Raw genomic sequence first — 14,350 nt, 5'->3', positions numbered from 1 at the left:
TATACTTTCACGGTGTGTGTGTCTTGTCTTTTTTTGGGTATTTTTTTAGTGGTAGTACTACAGGTACCAGCGGGCCCGTTTTTCCGCCGCATGCTGGTACTTGTGGTTCTCCAAGTACCAGCATGCGGGGAGGCTTGCTGGGACTTGTAGTACTGCTACTAAAAACAATATCTTTTATTTTACAACAAAGGCTATCAGCCCTCCCATCCGCAGCCCATTGGATGGGGGGGACAGCCTCGGGCTTCACCCCTGGCCCTTGGGTGGCTGGGGGGGGGGGACCCCTTGATTGAAGGGGTCCCCACTCCCCCTGGGTACCCCGGCCAGGGGTGACTAGTTGGATTTTTGATGCCACGGCCGCAGGGCGCTGTATAAAAGTGACCCCCGGCTGTGGCATTATCTGTCCAGCTAGTGGAGCCCGGTGCTGGTTTTAAAAATACGGGGGACCCCTACTCTTTTTGTCCCCCGTATTTTTGGGACCAGGACTAGGCGCAGAGCCCGATGCTGGTTGCTTAAATATGGGGGAACCCCTGTCATTTTTTTTCCCATATTTCTGCAACCAGGATCAGCTCAAAGAGCCCGAGGCTGGTTATGCTTAGGAGGGGGGACCCCACGCATTTTTTTTTGGAATTTTACATTGTTTAATTTAAAAAAAAAAAAAATACGAACCCCAGCACGGATCACACAGATCCAGCCGAGATTGATTGTAAAAAAAAACGGCAGTGTTTTGCTAATCACTGCCGTAAAATTAGGTAAAAAAACACGAATGACATCGACATCGGAAGCAAAGAAAAACCCGAATACGACAGCTTAGTAAATCCATCGTAATCAATTCAAAAAGTTGCAGTTTTACACTGTCGATGTCATTCGTGATTGAACTTTGACCTTTTTACGGAAATTACGAATCTTAGTAAATAAACGCCAATGTTTGATGTCATTCTTAGGATTTTATTTTGTGCACTATTTTAAAAGGGTGTGGTTCATCAAATCAACAGTGTCTAGGTCGACAATGTTTAGGTCGACCACTATAGGTCGACAGTCACTAGGTCGACATGGATGGAAGGTTGACAGGGTTTCTAGGTCGACATGTGCTAGGTCGACAGGTCTAAAGGTCGACATGAGGATTTTTTTTTTTGTGTCATTTTCTTCGTAGAGTGACCGGGATCCCAAATTAGTGCACCGCGTCCCCTCGCATGGCTTGCTTCGCTCGCCATGCTTCGGGCATGGTGCCTTCGCTTCGCTCGGCACACTTTACCGTTCCAATCGTAGTCCACGTGGATCGTTAAGTATGAAAAAATTCAAAAAAAGAAAAAAAATGTGAAAAACTCATGTCGACCTTTAGACCTGTCGACCTAGCACATGTCGACCTAGAAACCCTGTCGACCTTCCATCCATGTCGACCTAGTGACTGTCGACCTATAGTGGTCGACCTAAACACTGTCGATCTTCAGACCGGATCCCATTTTAAAATACAGTTTATTGATGGTGGTCTTTTGGGAATTAATAAGGGGTCTATGTACTAAGACTTGGAGAAAAATAAAGTGTACGGAGATGAAGTACCAACCAACCAGCTCCTGTCATTTTTCAAACGCAGCTTTTAACATGGCAGTTAGGAGCTAATTGGTTGGTACTTTATCCCTCTCCAAGTCTTAGTACATAGACCCCTGAGTGCTCTATGTCAACTCTTATCTTATTGTAACCAACTTACAAAATATATATTCTCTCTTCTCAAACTGTTTTTAGAGGAAAAAAGAGAAAGTCACCATAGTATGTAGTCAGAATGCTAGTGGTCAGAATCCTGAAACATGGCCAAAATGCTGGTGTCTGATCTCTGACATCAGCTGAAATTGCAATGCCGGAATCCCTAAACCTGGCATTCTGATCGTAAGTATGCGGCCCACAGTTAGTGTTTGTCTGCAGGGGGAGGTTATGTTTAGGTACACCCGGGGATGGTTAAGGTTAGGTTGAGGGGGAGGAAGGGTTAGGTTTAGAAACCACTGGGGAGGGTTAGGGTTAGGTTGCGGGAAGGCAGAGGTGGGGTTAAGGGGGTATTGGAGGAGGGTAAGTATACTTCCTTACCCCTTGTCAGGATTTACTCCATCAGGATGCCGTGGTTGGTCTTCTGACCGCCAGCATCTTAAACACCGGTAAAGTGTATCACACCCATATTGGGTTCTAAGAATATAATACAAATACAGATGTGTCCTCTTATATCTTTACTGCAGTCACGCTAAACAGCCTTTCAAGTCGTGCCATCCAGTGATGGGACTCAACAGCACTGAGCGTCTTTTTTTTCTTCGTTTTTCATCTTGGTCACAAAGTAACGCAATAAGATGCACAAGCAGATCCTGTTGATTAAAATTATATGCAGCATGCCTATGTTCTACAGAGTCACGTGGCACCCATGAATTATGTGTAACTCGACTTGTAGGGCAACGGAGCAAAGATGTAAGAGGAGACCGTCTGGAACTTCAGAATTATTGTCACCTGTCCCTTCATGGAAATGAACTTCAGTCAAATATATATAAAATAACCCAAATATGCTACTTATTCCCCACTTATCCAGAATTTTCAAGAACCTTGCTGCGTGTGCTAAGTGTGACTGTTTTTATTCTCTTTTCTTCTCCTTTTTCCTATACTATGGGGAAGATGTATTAAATCTTCAAGCATTTAAAGAAGTTGCTCTTAACAACTAATTAGCTTCTAGCTATCAGTTATCTAGCACATTATATAAAGTAATGGGATGCAGTTAATATGGTGGCTGTCAAGATCCCGGCATTCAGGATACGGACACCAGGATTTTCCCGACAGTCTGAATCCTGACACCCCTCCCACCCCCCCCTTAGTATTCCCACTCGGTTGGTGGGTCCACGCCACCAACCATGTGAGAATAGAACCTGTAGAAAGTGAAGTTCTCCACCGAGTCAGAATCGTGGCAAGCGCAGAGAGCCCGCAAGGGGACTCACTGCCGGGATTTCAGCAGATGGGAAAGCCGGCATCTCATCTGCTGGTATTTCATACTGGACCCATAATAGCTACAAGCTACATAGCTATTGCTATCAACAACTTTGCAATTTTAGTGCTATCGAAGGTCTCATACATCTCCCCATATATCGGATAATATATGGATATGCTTTACATACCACTGTTTAAATATGTACGGATATTCATTAATGCCTGTATTTTATTTATAACCTTTATTTAAAATCACTAATGGTTACACTAATGTTAACAGTCCAATGCATATTGTGTGATTTACTATTTCATACAATTTATGTAAAACTTTTTAAAGAAAATTATATAAAATCATTTTTTGGAATAAAATAAAGTTATAGTTTGGGTGTAAGGTGCATAGTTTATATTTTCCCTCTGTGTTCTGGAAACCTTAAAAACAAAAACAAAAGAAAACATTTAAAATGAAACAAAAAAAACCCCAAATAATTAAATAAAAGTAAAAATACCCAACCCCCCTTCCCCCCCTGGCATTGTCTAAAATGTCTTTGTATGCTGTAGATTGCACTTCACTGGAGGTAAGGGGTCTAGTCCAAACCCTGAAAAACAGCCCCATACCATTATTTCTCCTCCACCAAACTTCACAGTTGGCACAATGCAGTCAGCATTCAGCAAACCTAGACTCACCCATCTGACTACCAAACTGAGAAGCGTGATTCATCTCTTCACAGAACATGTTTCCACTGCTCCACAGTCCAGTGTTGGTGTGCTTTACACTACTTCATCCGATGCTTCGCATTGGACTTGGTGATGTAAGGCTTGCATGCTTGCAAAGCTTCAACAACAGTTTTTGTGCTTACATTAACATACCTCCCAACTTTGGATTTGATGGAGTCGGGACTATCGTGCGGCAAAGTCGTGCACCAACTGAAAAGGGGGTGTGAGCTCAGTTGTAAGGGGCGTGGCCTCATCCGCGTGGGCGTTGCCTCACCAAACAGACCATTTTCCAGCCTTTTGGGGCGTGCTCCCCGAGCAGCTGGGCAGCCCCCTGCTCCCATCCTAGCACTGAATACATGCTGTGCACGTACGCACAGCATGTATTCAGAGATCACGGCTGCTTTGCAGAGCAGAGCAGTAGGTGATCAAAGGCTTCCCAACTGCCCCCCTGCAGAGGATCAGGAGTGGATCTACACACGAGCAAGCAGGGCGGGCTCCCGGGGCGCTGCGGCCCACGGGTGTGGCCGCAGTCACCCACCGCCCACCTGGCATCCGCATCCCACTCCCCGGCTACAGCAGGCCCCATGGGCTGTGTGGGCAGCCGCTGCAGCCGGCGCCATTGACAGACGCTAGAGGTCATAATTGCGTAAGTGCGGCGCTGCTATGGGAGAGACGTCATGACGTCTCTCCCATAGAGAAGAGCCGGCGGCCAGAGACGGAGCAGCAGCGGCAGCAGTCGGGAAGCAGGAGTGGGGCTGGTAAGTATTTTTTTTTTGTGTTTGTAAGCGGGACTACTACGGGGGACAGCTACAGGGGGCACAACTACAGGGGGCACAGCTACAGGGAACACAACTACTGGGGGCATAATTGTGGCCGCGACCCTTCCCTATGAAAACACAACCCTATTTTTTGCTGTGCACCGGAGTGTGTGTGGGGAAGGGGGTGGGGGGCGCGACAAAGGAAACTTTTGCCCTGGGCGCCACAAGGTCTAGAACCGGCCCTGCAGAGGATGTTCAGAACTCTTCAGCTATGGAATTATTATTATTATTATTATTATTATTATTATCCTTTATTTATATGGTGCCACAAGGGATCCACAGGGCCCATTACACAGTAAATAATCAAATGAGCAAACAAGAAAACAGCACTTACAGTTCAAGACAATATAGGACAGGTATAGAAAACCCGGGGTTAGGTGCCATCAAAGGGAGTATGGAATCAGCAGAGCATTGGTGTATTTTATGCACCATGTACCTTATCACCCTGTTTCGTGATTTTACATGGTCTTCCTCTTTGTGGCTGAGTTGCCGTTGCTCCCAAACACTTCCACTTTATAATAATATCACTTACAGTTGATCGTGGAATAACCAGCAGGGATGAAAGGTTGCATCCTATCACAGTACCACGCTTGAAGTCACTGAGCTCTTCAGAATGACCCATTTTGTATCACAGATGTTTGCAAATGGAGACCACATGGCTAGTTGCTTGATTGTAAGCTTGCGAGCAGGGCCCTCCTCCCTCTATGACTGTTTGTTTTTACCCAGTTTTGTCTTCTAATTGTGTCCAGTTGTAAAGCGCAACGGAATTTACTGTGCTATTAAGAAACTGTTATTAAATAAATAAATAAATACATTTTATACACCTGTGGCAACGAGGCAACAAGTGGTCTCTGGCGGTAAGGTGAGTAGTGTAAATAAATATCAAGTCTGTATATCAGCAGCCACCCGGAGCTGGAGATGCCAATTCCAGACGAAGGAAAACAACACAAATAGATATTCCAAGTGGTGCTTAATAATACATATAAAATATGTTTAAAAATGTTTCTGTATTTATTTTTAGTAAAAAATTATTATACAATGATATCACAAAACTCCCGGGAGTCAATAATCATGTAACAAACAATATGCACATCAATAAAAATGTATATAGAACTGGGCAACCTTAATATCCATACCACATCAATGAGCCTAATTTGGACTCAATATATCATATACCGGCTGTGCTTTTGGTAAGTACAGTAGATGCAGTCACGCACTGAGCACCGCAACTGATGTTTGATAAATGGTGCAGTCGTTCATCACGGATTTAAAATGAAGCACAGAAATTAAAATGAAAATAGGAGGTTCTAAATGTTAAATTCACTCACATATATATGTGGGATCCTTGGTTCCCAGATGATGGTGCAGCACAGCGTGTATAGCACCTGGAATGGATGGTAATAGGAGCCAGACACTGGTGTAAGGCTTGGTGTCTGGAGACCCGTGTCTCGCAGCCATCGGGACCGGGATGTGCAGTGCTGGTACGTCGGTCACTGAATGTGACTTGCTGTGGGCGCCCCAGTGGTGTACCTCCGGTGTGCCAGCAGAGGCAATGTGTGATCACGGCTGCTGGGTGCGCTCAGAGATGGTGAGCCCATATGGTGTCTGTGGCGCTGCTGTGAGCGCTGATCCCCGTGTTGGGAGCGCTCAGATGGAAAAGCCAGCTCCGTTGGTTGCAGCTCAAGCCGGGTGTTGAAGGTGGCAGCGGCTGGGTGCCCAAAAGCTGCTGCTCTCACCATGTATTGCAGATGTTATCGGCTGTGCCAAATGAGCCCCCAGTGCTGCGCTGCTGGATGCAGTGAAACAAGCAGGCTGATGCTGGGTGTGGAAGAAGGTTCTGCCGGGGAGAATTGCAAGTAGGTCCTGTGTCCTTAACGCGAAACGCGGTGTCTTTATCTAAAGGCAGGTATTTTGTGATATCATTGTAAAATAAATTTTTACTAAAAATAAATACAGAAAAAAAATGTAAACATATTTTATATGTATTACAGGTTGAGTATCCCATATCCAAATATTCCGAAATACGGAATATTCCGAAATACGGACTTTTTTCAGTGAGAGTGAGCTAGTGAAACCTTTGTTTTTTGATGGCTCAATGTACACAAACTTTGTTTAATACACAAAGTTATTAAAAATATCGTATTAAATGACCTTCAGGCTGTGTGTATAAGGTGTATATGAAACATAAATGAATTGTGTGAATGTACACACACTTTGTTTAATGCACAAAGTTACAAAAAATATTGTCTAAAATTACCTTTAGGCTGTGTGTATAAGGTGTATATGAAACATAAATGCATTCTGTGCTTAGATTTAGGTCCCATCACCATGATATCTCATTATGGTATGCAATTATTCCAAAATACGGAAAAATCCAATATCCAAAATACTTCTGGTCCCAAGCATTTTGGATAAGGGATACTCAACCTGTATTAAGTGCCACTTGTAATATCTATTTGTGTTGTTTACCTGTGGCAACGAGTCTGATTAAAACACCTGAATTCAATAATTAACAGGTGTGGCAAAATATTTTTGTGGGGGTGATGGGCAAAAAATATGTGAGGGAAGGGAGTGGTGTGCATAACTGATATAAGAAGTTAAGGGGAGGGGTTGATAGGCATAGGGAGGCAATCATGAGACTGTCTGTCGGGATCCCAGCGGTCACAATGCTGACACCAGAACCCCGACAAGTGGTGAAATTCGGCCACCAGAATACCAGCGCCACAGGCTTTTTTTCCCTCTGTGGGTGTCAACAACACTCATAGAGGGAGACTATAACCTGTGGTGAGCGCAGCGAGCCTGCATGGGGCTTTCTAGCACTCGTCTCACTGCTGGCATACTGGCGGACAGGATGCCGATGTCAGTATCTTGACAGCCGACATACTGGCCGCCGGTAGATCATATGTATTCTTTCGGCATAATATATATATTTGGTCATATAGTCAGGCCCGGCGACAGAGGTGGGACAAAGGGGACAATTGTGATGGGCCCCAAGATACTGAGGGGCCCCAGACCCTCAGCAACCTCGTGAGTCCAGTTCCTGTTGTGTCCCCCTTTCCTGTGCAGCTGCAGCACTATTCAGCGCTGACATTCGTGGCCAGAGGAGGAGCACAGCTTTTACTGCGGCTGCTGTTCCACCCTTACCTCATGCAGACGCCCCTCCTAGTATCCCTCAGAGGTGGCCTCTTCCTGATCTCCGGTGGCTGTCTGGGACCCATCCGTCCAGGCAGGACAGCTTCCCCGGTTTCAGATGCCGCTGCCTCCCTGCTCTGTATCCGGAGGTCCTGGGATGCCCTTACTGGCTTCACGTTACATGTGACCTCTGCCGCAAATTTACAGCTCAGTTTGCTGCCCTCTCTGCTGCTCAGGTCCACTGGAAGTAAGCCCTCAAACGTGAACAGTCTAGACGGCCGCAGATTCCCTTACATAGCCCTGCATGCTACCCCCGTTTGTGACTGGCAGATCGTTAAGTGTTCCACAGTTGAACACATTAAACACCTTCCTCACACCGGTTATTTAACAAGTGTGAGGAGTTTCTAGATTTTCCCTTCACTGTCTCCAGCCCTAACTCACCATGTCCAATAGCAATATTACCCCAAACACAAAATGGAGCCCCCTTACCAAAAATCACTTCAAGTACAGACATCACAAAAGATATCTAAGATATATGTAACTTTAGTATGGCTTATTCAAATATTATAGTGTAAATGCATCACCTATTTAGATAATTAAATATAATTATAGTTATTTGTTTATTAACTAGAACTCTGCCTCACTAAGGTCACTTTAACCCTTCAGGGGGTTTACTTAGTTATCAGGCTGAATCAGGCAGCACGGACGGTGTAATGGTTAGCATTGTCTTTGTGTGGAGTTTGTATATTCTCCCGTGCTTGTGTGGGTTTCCTCCCACAATCCAAAAAACCCACTGGGGCAAGGACTGATGTGAGTGGCCAAATATTCTCTGTAAAGCACTGCGGAATATGTATGCACTATATAAATAACTGGTAATAATAATAATCTTTCTGTGTGAAGGAGCTGGCACAATAAAAAAATTTTGTGCCGAGTTAGATGCAACACGCGTGATGTCATTACACCGCGCTGCTGGACAACAGAGGAGCAGAGTCACCTGCAGGTGAAGATAGAGAGAGATGGGGGGGTGTCAGCCAATGACTGACCAGTCTGTACCTACCTCGGAGGGATAGAGGGCCTGAAAAATATGAGTGTAGCGGGCCCCAAGACTTCTGTTGCCAGCCCTGCGTATAGTCACTACTTTGTAGAGACAAGAAGGAAGGTAAGAGGGTGAGCTACCTCGTGGGGCCATTCGAGAGAGGGGGCAGGGTACTTAGGATGGATCATAATGACAAAGAAGAAGAGTGGAAAAATTGAAACGGAAATAAAAAGGATAGAAAAGCAAAAAGATAAATAATGATCTGGAAACGGATACACACAGCTATGAAGTAAGATCACGGCCTGAAAATGGGAGCACTGCAAGTAGGCGGAGGAATAAGTAGAGAGGAAAGAAGTCAAGATTAATTTTGAAACTGCCACCCCTATAAGAAAAATCTAGATTCGAAGCTGCCCATGCAGTAATGGGTCTGGGACTCCAGGTCGACAACAAAAAGGTCGACACACCTTAGGTCGACACCAATTTGTCAACACACCATGTCGACCTTGTCCATGTCAACCTTTTGTTCAAGTGGACCTTTTTGGTGTCGACCTGGAGTTCGGATACCGCAGTAATAACAGCACTAAGATGCATTTTATAATGCTGAAAAAGGTTGGAGAATACTTGTAGAGACATCAACTACTCCTTCATGCAGAACATTTCCAGATCCTTGATGTTCTTGGATCATCCCTTGTAGGTTGTCTGTCCTTTTTTAATACACACTACATATTTTCAGCTGGGTAAAAATCTGGAGACTGAGAAGGACATTGAAACACTATGAATTATCTAGCTGATATGTCCAATATCGACCTAGTTTCCAACTTCTGTCAAAAGCAGACAGATTTTGGACTAAAATCTCTTGTTATAGACTGGAATTTAGGAGCACTTTCTCCACTAGACGCAAGCCAACCACAAAACATCAATGATCGAACACCAACGGCAGGATATAATGCTGCCCAAGTCTGGCGGCTGTGCGGGATGCCGGCCGAACTCAGAATTTCTTTTTAAAGGGGTAATCACTTACAAGGCATGGTTTTGCCTTGTAAGTGATTGCCCCTTTAACAAAAAATTCTGAGTTCGGCCAGCATCCCACAAGGCCGCTGGAATCGGACGGCATTACATCCCGCCGTGTGTTTGACAGTGGGTATCAGGTGATTTTCTTTTCTCCAAACATGACAATGGTTTTCATGGCTAAAAAATAAAAGTAAAATTATTATCTAATATGACCACATCACATGATTTAATCTGCAGTTCCAATGACATTTTGCAAAGTTCAGGCTCTGCATGGTGTCTTACTGTTAGGAAAAACTTCTTTCGTAAATCTCTTCCAAAAAGCAGACAGTGGATTTTGACATTTTAAAACCCCAAGATACATCAAAACAGTGGCGTTCTGTGATCCTTGGGTTTATCTTTGACTCTCTTACCACCCTCTTTACTGAATGTGGGGGCAGAATGTTCATGCAGCCTCTTCCTGACAAATTTGTAAGTGTTCAATGCATATTTAGCATTTTTTTTATTATCACCCTGATTGCGCTTGATGTTAATAGGCATTATAGGCCCCGGGCAAAGCAATGCACTGTGGCCCCTACTCTTCACTCACAAGGAAAAAAAATAAAAATCATAACTTACCCCACTTGCGGTCCTGTTTCTATACAGTGAATGGCTGCCAGCACTTTGATAGGTTAATATCTTAAGCCATCCACCAATCAGCATGTTGGCATCCATTCACTGTCTGGCTGCAGGGTGGGAGGTAGAACGCTGACTGGCTGAATGCTTTCTGACCACTCTGTGTGTTATTCACAATCAGAGTGGCTGAGCAGCATTCTTTACCTGCCTCCCAAGAAGTTCAAATGCCCCCCAAGCTTAGTCCCACCCCTGCTTGAGGCCCTAGACTCGTGGAGCCCTGGGCAGCTGCCCAGTGCGCCCATACATGAAGATTGCCCTGAAAAAAAAAAATTATACACACACATATATATATGTGTGTGTGTGTGTGTGTGTGTGTGTGTGTGTGTGTGTGTGTGTGTGTGTGTGTGTGTGTGTATCATTTTAGTGGTGGCCAGGATCTCGTCGGTCAGCATCCCAGCTGCAGAATGCCAGCAGGGGGGGGGGGGCAAGTGCAAGAAGCCCCTTGTGGGCTCGGTGGTGGCCTGCGTTTGCCATGGGTTCTAGTCCCACTCCATGGGTTTCATGGACTAGTCCCTGTTGGTCGGCATGCCGACAGTGAGGATTGTGAAGGGGCGGGAATATAGTGGCTGGTTACATAACATTATATATATATATATATATACACACACACACACACACACACACACACACACACACACACACACAGTGCATATATATATAGCTATACACAGTTGTGATATTATTTATTATTATTTATTTATTTATTACCAGTTATTTATATAGTGCACACATATTCTGCAGCGCTTTACAAAGAATATTTGGCCATTCACATCAGTCCCTGCCCCAGTGGAGCTTACAATCTATATTTCATATCACATGTACACACAGACACATTCACACTAGGGTCAATTTTTGTTGGAAGCCAATTAACCTACCAGTATATTTTTGGATTGTGGGAGGAAACCGGAGCACCCGGAGGAAACCCACGCAAGTACGGGGAGAATATACAAACTCCACACAGTTAGGGCCATGGTGGGAAGCGAACCCATGACCTCAGTGCTGTGAGGCAGTAATGCTAACCATTCCACCACCCGTATATACACAAACACACACAAATTTTATATATATATATATATATATATATACACACATACACACACACAAACACACACACACACACACTAGGAATGGTTATTTCAATAGGTACATACTGTATTGCAAGACTAACAACTGAAACATTTATACCATGGTGAATAGGTTTGCTCCCATTATCTCTAAAGATGCCATTTTACATAAGAATGCTTTAATGATTCACAGCAACAAAAAAAATGTCATTATTATTGACAATCCAGCAACATCTAGAATAAAATGGCTGTTTTAGTAAACCTTAATCTAGAACATTTTCTATTCAATACCTCTAAAGCTTTCAATAAAATAGTCAACCTGTAAAAGCTTACTTCCTTGGCTTAAACAACAACCCAAAGAATATAAATGTAGTCAGCCTGTAATGACATATTTATAGGGCAATAAAGCTCACACTGCAGCTTTCGGGCTTCACTTAAAGGAACATAGTAAAAGCAGCAGTTATAGAAAATAATTTTAATTTTGTTAAAAACTGTTACCAGATGAATAACAAAATGATTTTGTTAAACTGATAATGTTTACACTACAGTACTTTGTTAAAGCTCTATAAAAACAAAATGCGGGAAAAAAATTATTAATTCAGCTTTTTTTTTCTATTTGCCAACTTTGCATGTTTTGTGATCACAGATGCTACCCCCTTCTATACAAAACGTGCATATACAGAGATTTCTGGTAAGCAAATGCATTAATCAGCCTGACACACATTATGCTACTGTTGCGGTGGCTTGTAAAAAAAAAAAAAAAATACAAAGAAAAAAACCAAAGAAAAAAACACACGCTAAAACATTAAACATTTCATTTAACAGCTTTTACAAACTGAATTTCTGATATTTTAAATACATCTTCAATACAACCTCAGCTCAACAGATGATTCATGTAAAGAGGCAATAGTAATTTTAACATGTTTAAAAACTCATCTCTGTTTTAATGCACTTTTCAAGCAAAAAAAAAAACATTAAAAAAAATTGTAATACATAAGCTGCTGTAGCTAATTGTGTCATGGCTGCTGTGATTGAAGCAAGATTTAGCCACAATTGTCATAAAATATAAACAAAAAATAAATAAATTATTTAATATTATATATATATATATATATATATATATATATATATACACACACACACATACATACATACATACATACATACATACATACATACATACATACACACCTATCCACATACTAGCTGGAGTACCCAGCGGTGCCCGGGATTTTAAGAATGTCTGTTTACAAAAATAAATGTAAATATTAAACACACAGTATAAATAACATTGTAGATAGCTGAATACCCGTGCTTCGCTACGGGATGAGGATGGTAAATTAGAATGTTAGTTGTTCGTTAATTTACGCTGGTTGGAGATCTAGTATATAGGCATATCTTGCTTCCCTGACTCACTTTGTGTAGTGGCCGGACCCCTTTTTGTTCCCCAAAGGGACCCTGCTCTTCCCACTATACAACTCTCAGTCTGTGGCTTCCTGCTGCCTCCATTCCCTTCTTCACATCATGTCAGTGCCCCTGTGAAATTATCAATTTATTTACAGTTTCTTATATAGTGTAGCATGTAGCTCCTGATATACTCTGTGCTGCTGGGGGACCATGCTACTTCCACTATATAACTGTCAGTGTGTGGGTTCGTGCTACCTCCATTCCCCTCCTCACATCATGTCACTGGCCCTGTCACATGCAGCCCTGTCATCACTGACATATCATGCATGTCCTCATATAGTCTGTGCTGCTGGCCCACCCCTAGGGGTGCTAGTGGTGTGTTACCCCCACAGTGTTTGTTCCTAGAGTGTAAGTCATATGTGTAGCAGGTTTGGTGTAAATTGCTCCAGGCATTCCAGAGTTGTGCTGTTTGCTGAAAAAACTCTGTGCTGCTGCATCACCCCTAGGGGAGCTAGGGGTGTCTTACCTACACAGTGTTTGTTCCCAGCTTGTAAGTCATATGTGTAGCAAGTTTGTTGTAAATTGGTCCAGGCATGCGGGAGTTATGCTGTCTTCTGAAATACTCTGTGCTGCTGTCCCACCCCTAGGGGTGCTAGGGATGTCCAACCCCCACAAAGTTTGTTTCCAGATTGTAAATCAGATGTGTACCAAGTTTGGTGTAAATGGCTTCAGGCATTCAGAATTATGCTGTGTGCTGACATACTCTGTGCTGCTGTCCCACCCCTAGGGGTGCTAGGTGTGTCTGACCCCACAGTGTTTGTTCCCAGATTGTTAGGCATACGTGTACCAATTTTTCAGTACAGTACTACAGCAATTCCGGAGTTATGCTGTCTGCTGATATACTCTGTGCTGCTGTCTCCCCCATAGGGGTGCTAGGGATTTCTAATTGTTTTAGTTGCATCAGCCGTGTTTTAATATGCTCCTATGTAAAATTTCATGATCATAGCTTGTAAATTGTGGATTTGTATAGAAGGCCAAATTTTCGCTTTTATATAGTAGATTTATATAGATCAGGTCCGGCACTCCAGTATATTAGATGATTACTGCCCCCGATGCCCTCACTTTCCAAAAGGTATAAACAGTGTGTCCTTTGTGTGGCACTCAGGTAAAAGGAGTTTAACGCAACCACGGTCAGGAGGTCAACGTTTCAATTTTACTTTGAAATTGTCGTCAGGATAAAATGACTGACAACAATTTCTAAACAAAAATTGAAACGTTGATCTCCTGACTGTGGTTGCGATAAACTCCTACCTGAGTGCCACACATAGGACACACTAATATAATATATATTTAAATATAGGAATATTAGAAAATTTTTACAATTTTTATTCACCACAGTATTAAGTATATGTCCATAAATGGAAAATTTAAACTTTAAAATTTAAATAGATGTCTATAATACAAAAATCAAAACAGATATTCAGTGGCACTTTCCAAAGATATATTCTATCACAGTGGTTTGAAAAATGAGTCCTCAGGAACTC

The 14,350-nt window shown here is 43.0% G+C and overlaps 1 protein-coding gene across 1 annotated transcript in view; it reads right to left on the bottom strand.

The window, feature by feature from the left end:
* The window catches only part of ARID5B (AT-rich interaction domain 5B), a 351,469-nt gene that overhangs the window by 264,810 nt on the left and 72,309 nt on the right, over positions 1-14,350 (bottom strand). The gene's annotated exons all lie outside the window — the stretch shown is intronic.

The sequence above is a fragment of the Pseudophryne corroboree genome, chromosome 3 (assembly GCF_028390025.1).
Source record: "Pseudophryne corroboree isolate aPseCor3 chromosome 3, aPseCor3.hap2, whole genome shotgun sequence".
Classification (NCBI taxonomy): domain Eukaryota; kingdom Metazoa; phylum Chordata; class Amphibia; order Anura; family Myobatrachidae; genus Pseudophryne; species Pseudophryne corroboree.
This window is presented reverse-complemented; position numbering and strand designations above follow the sequence as displayed.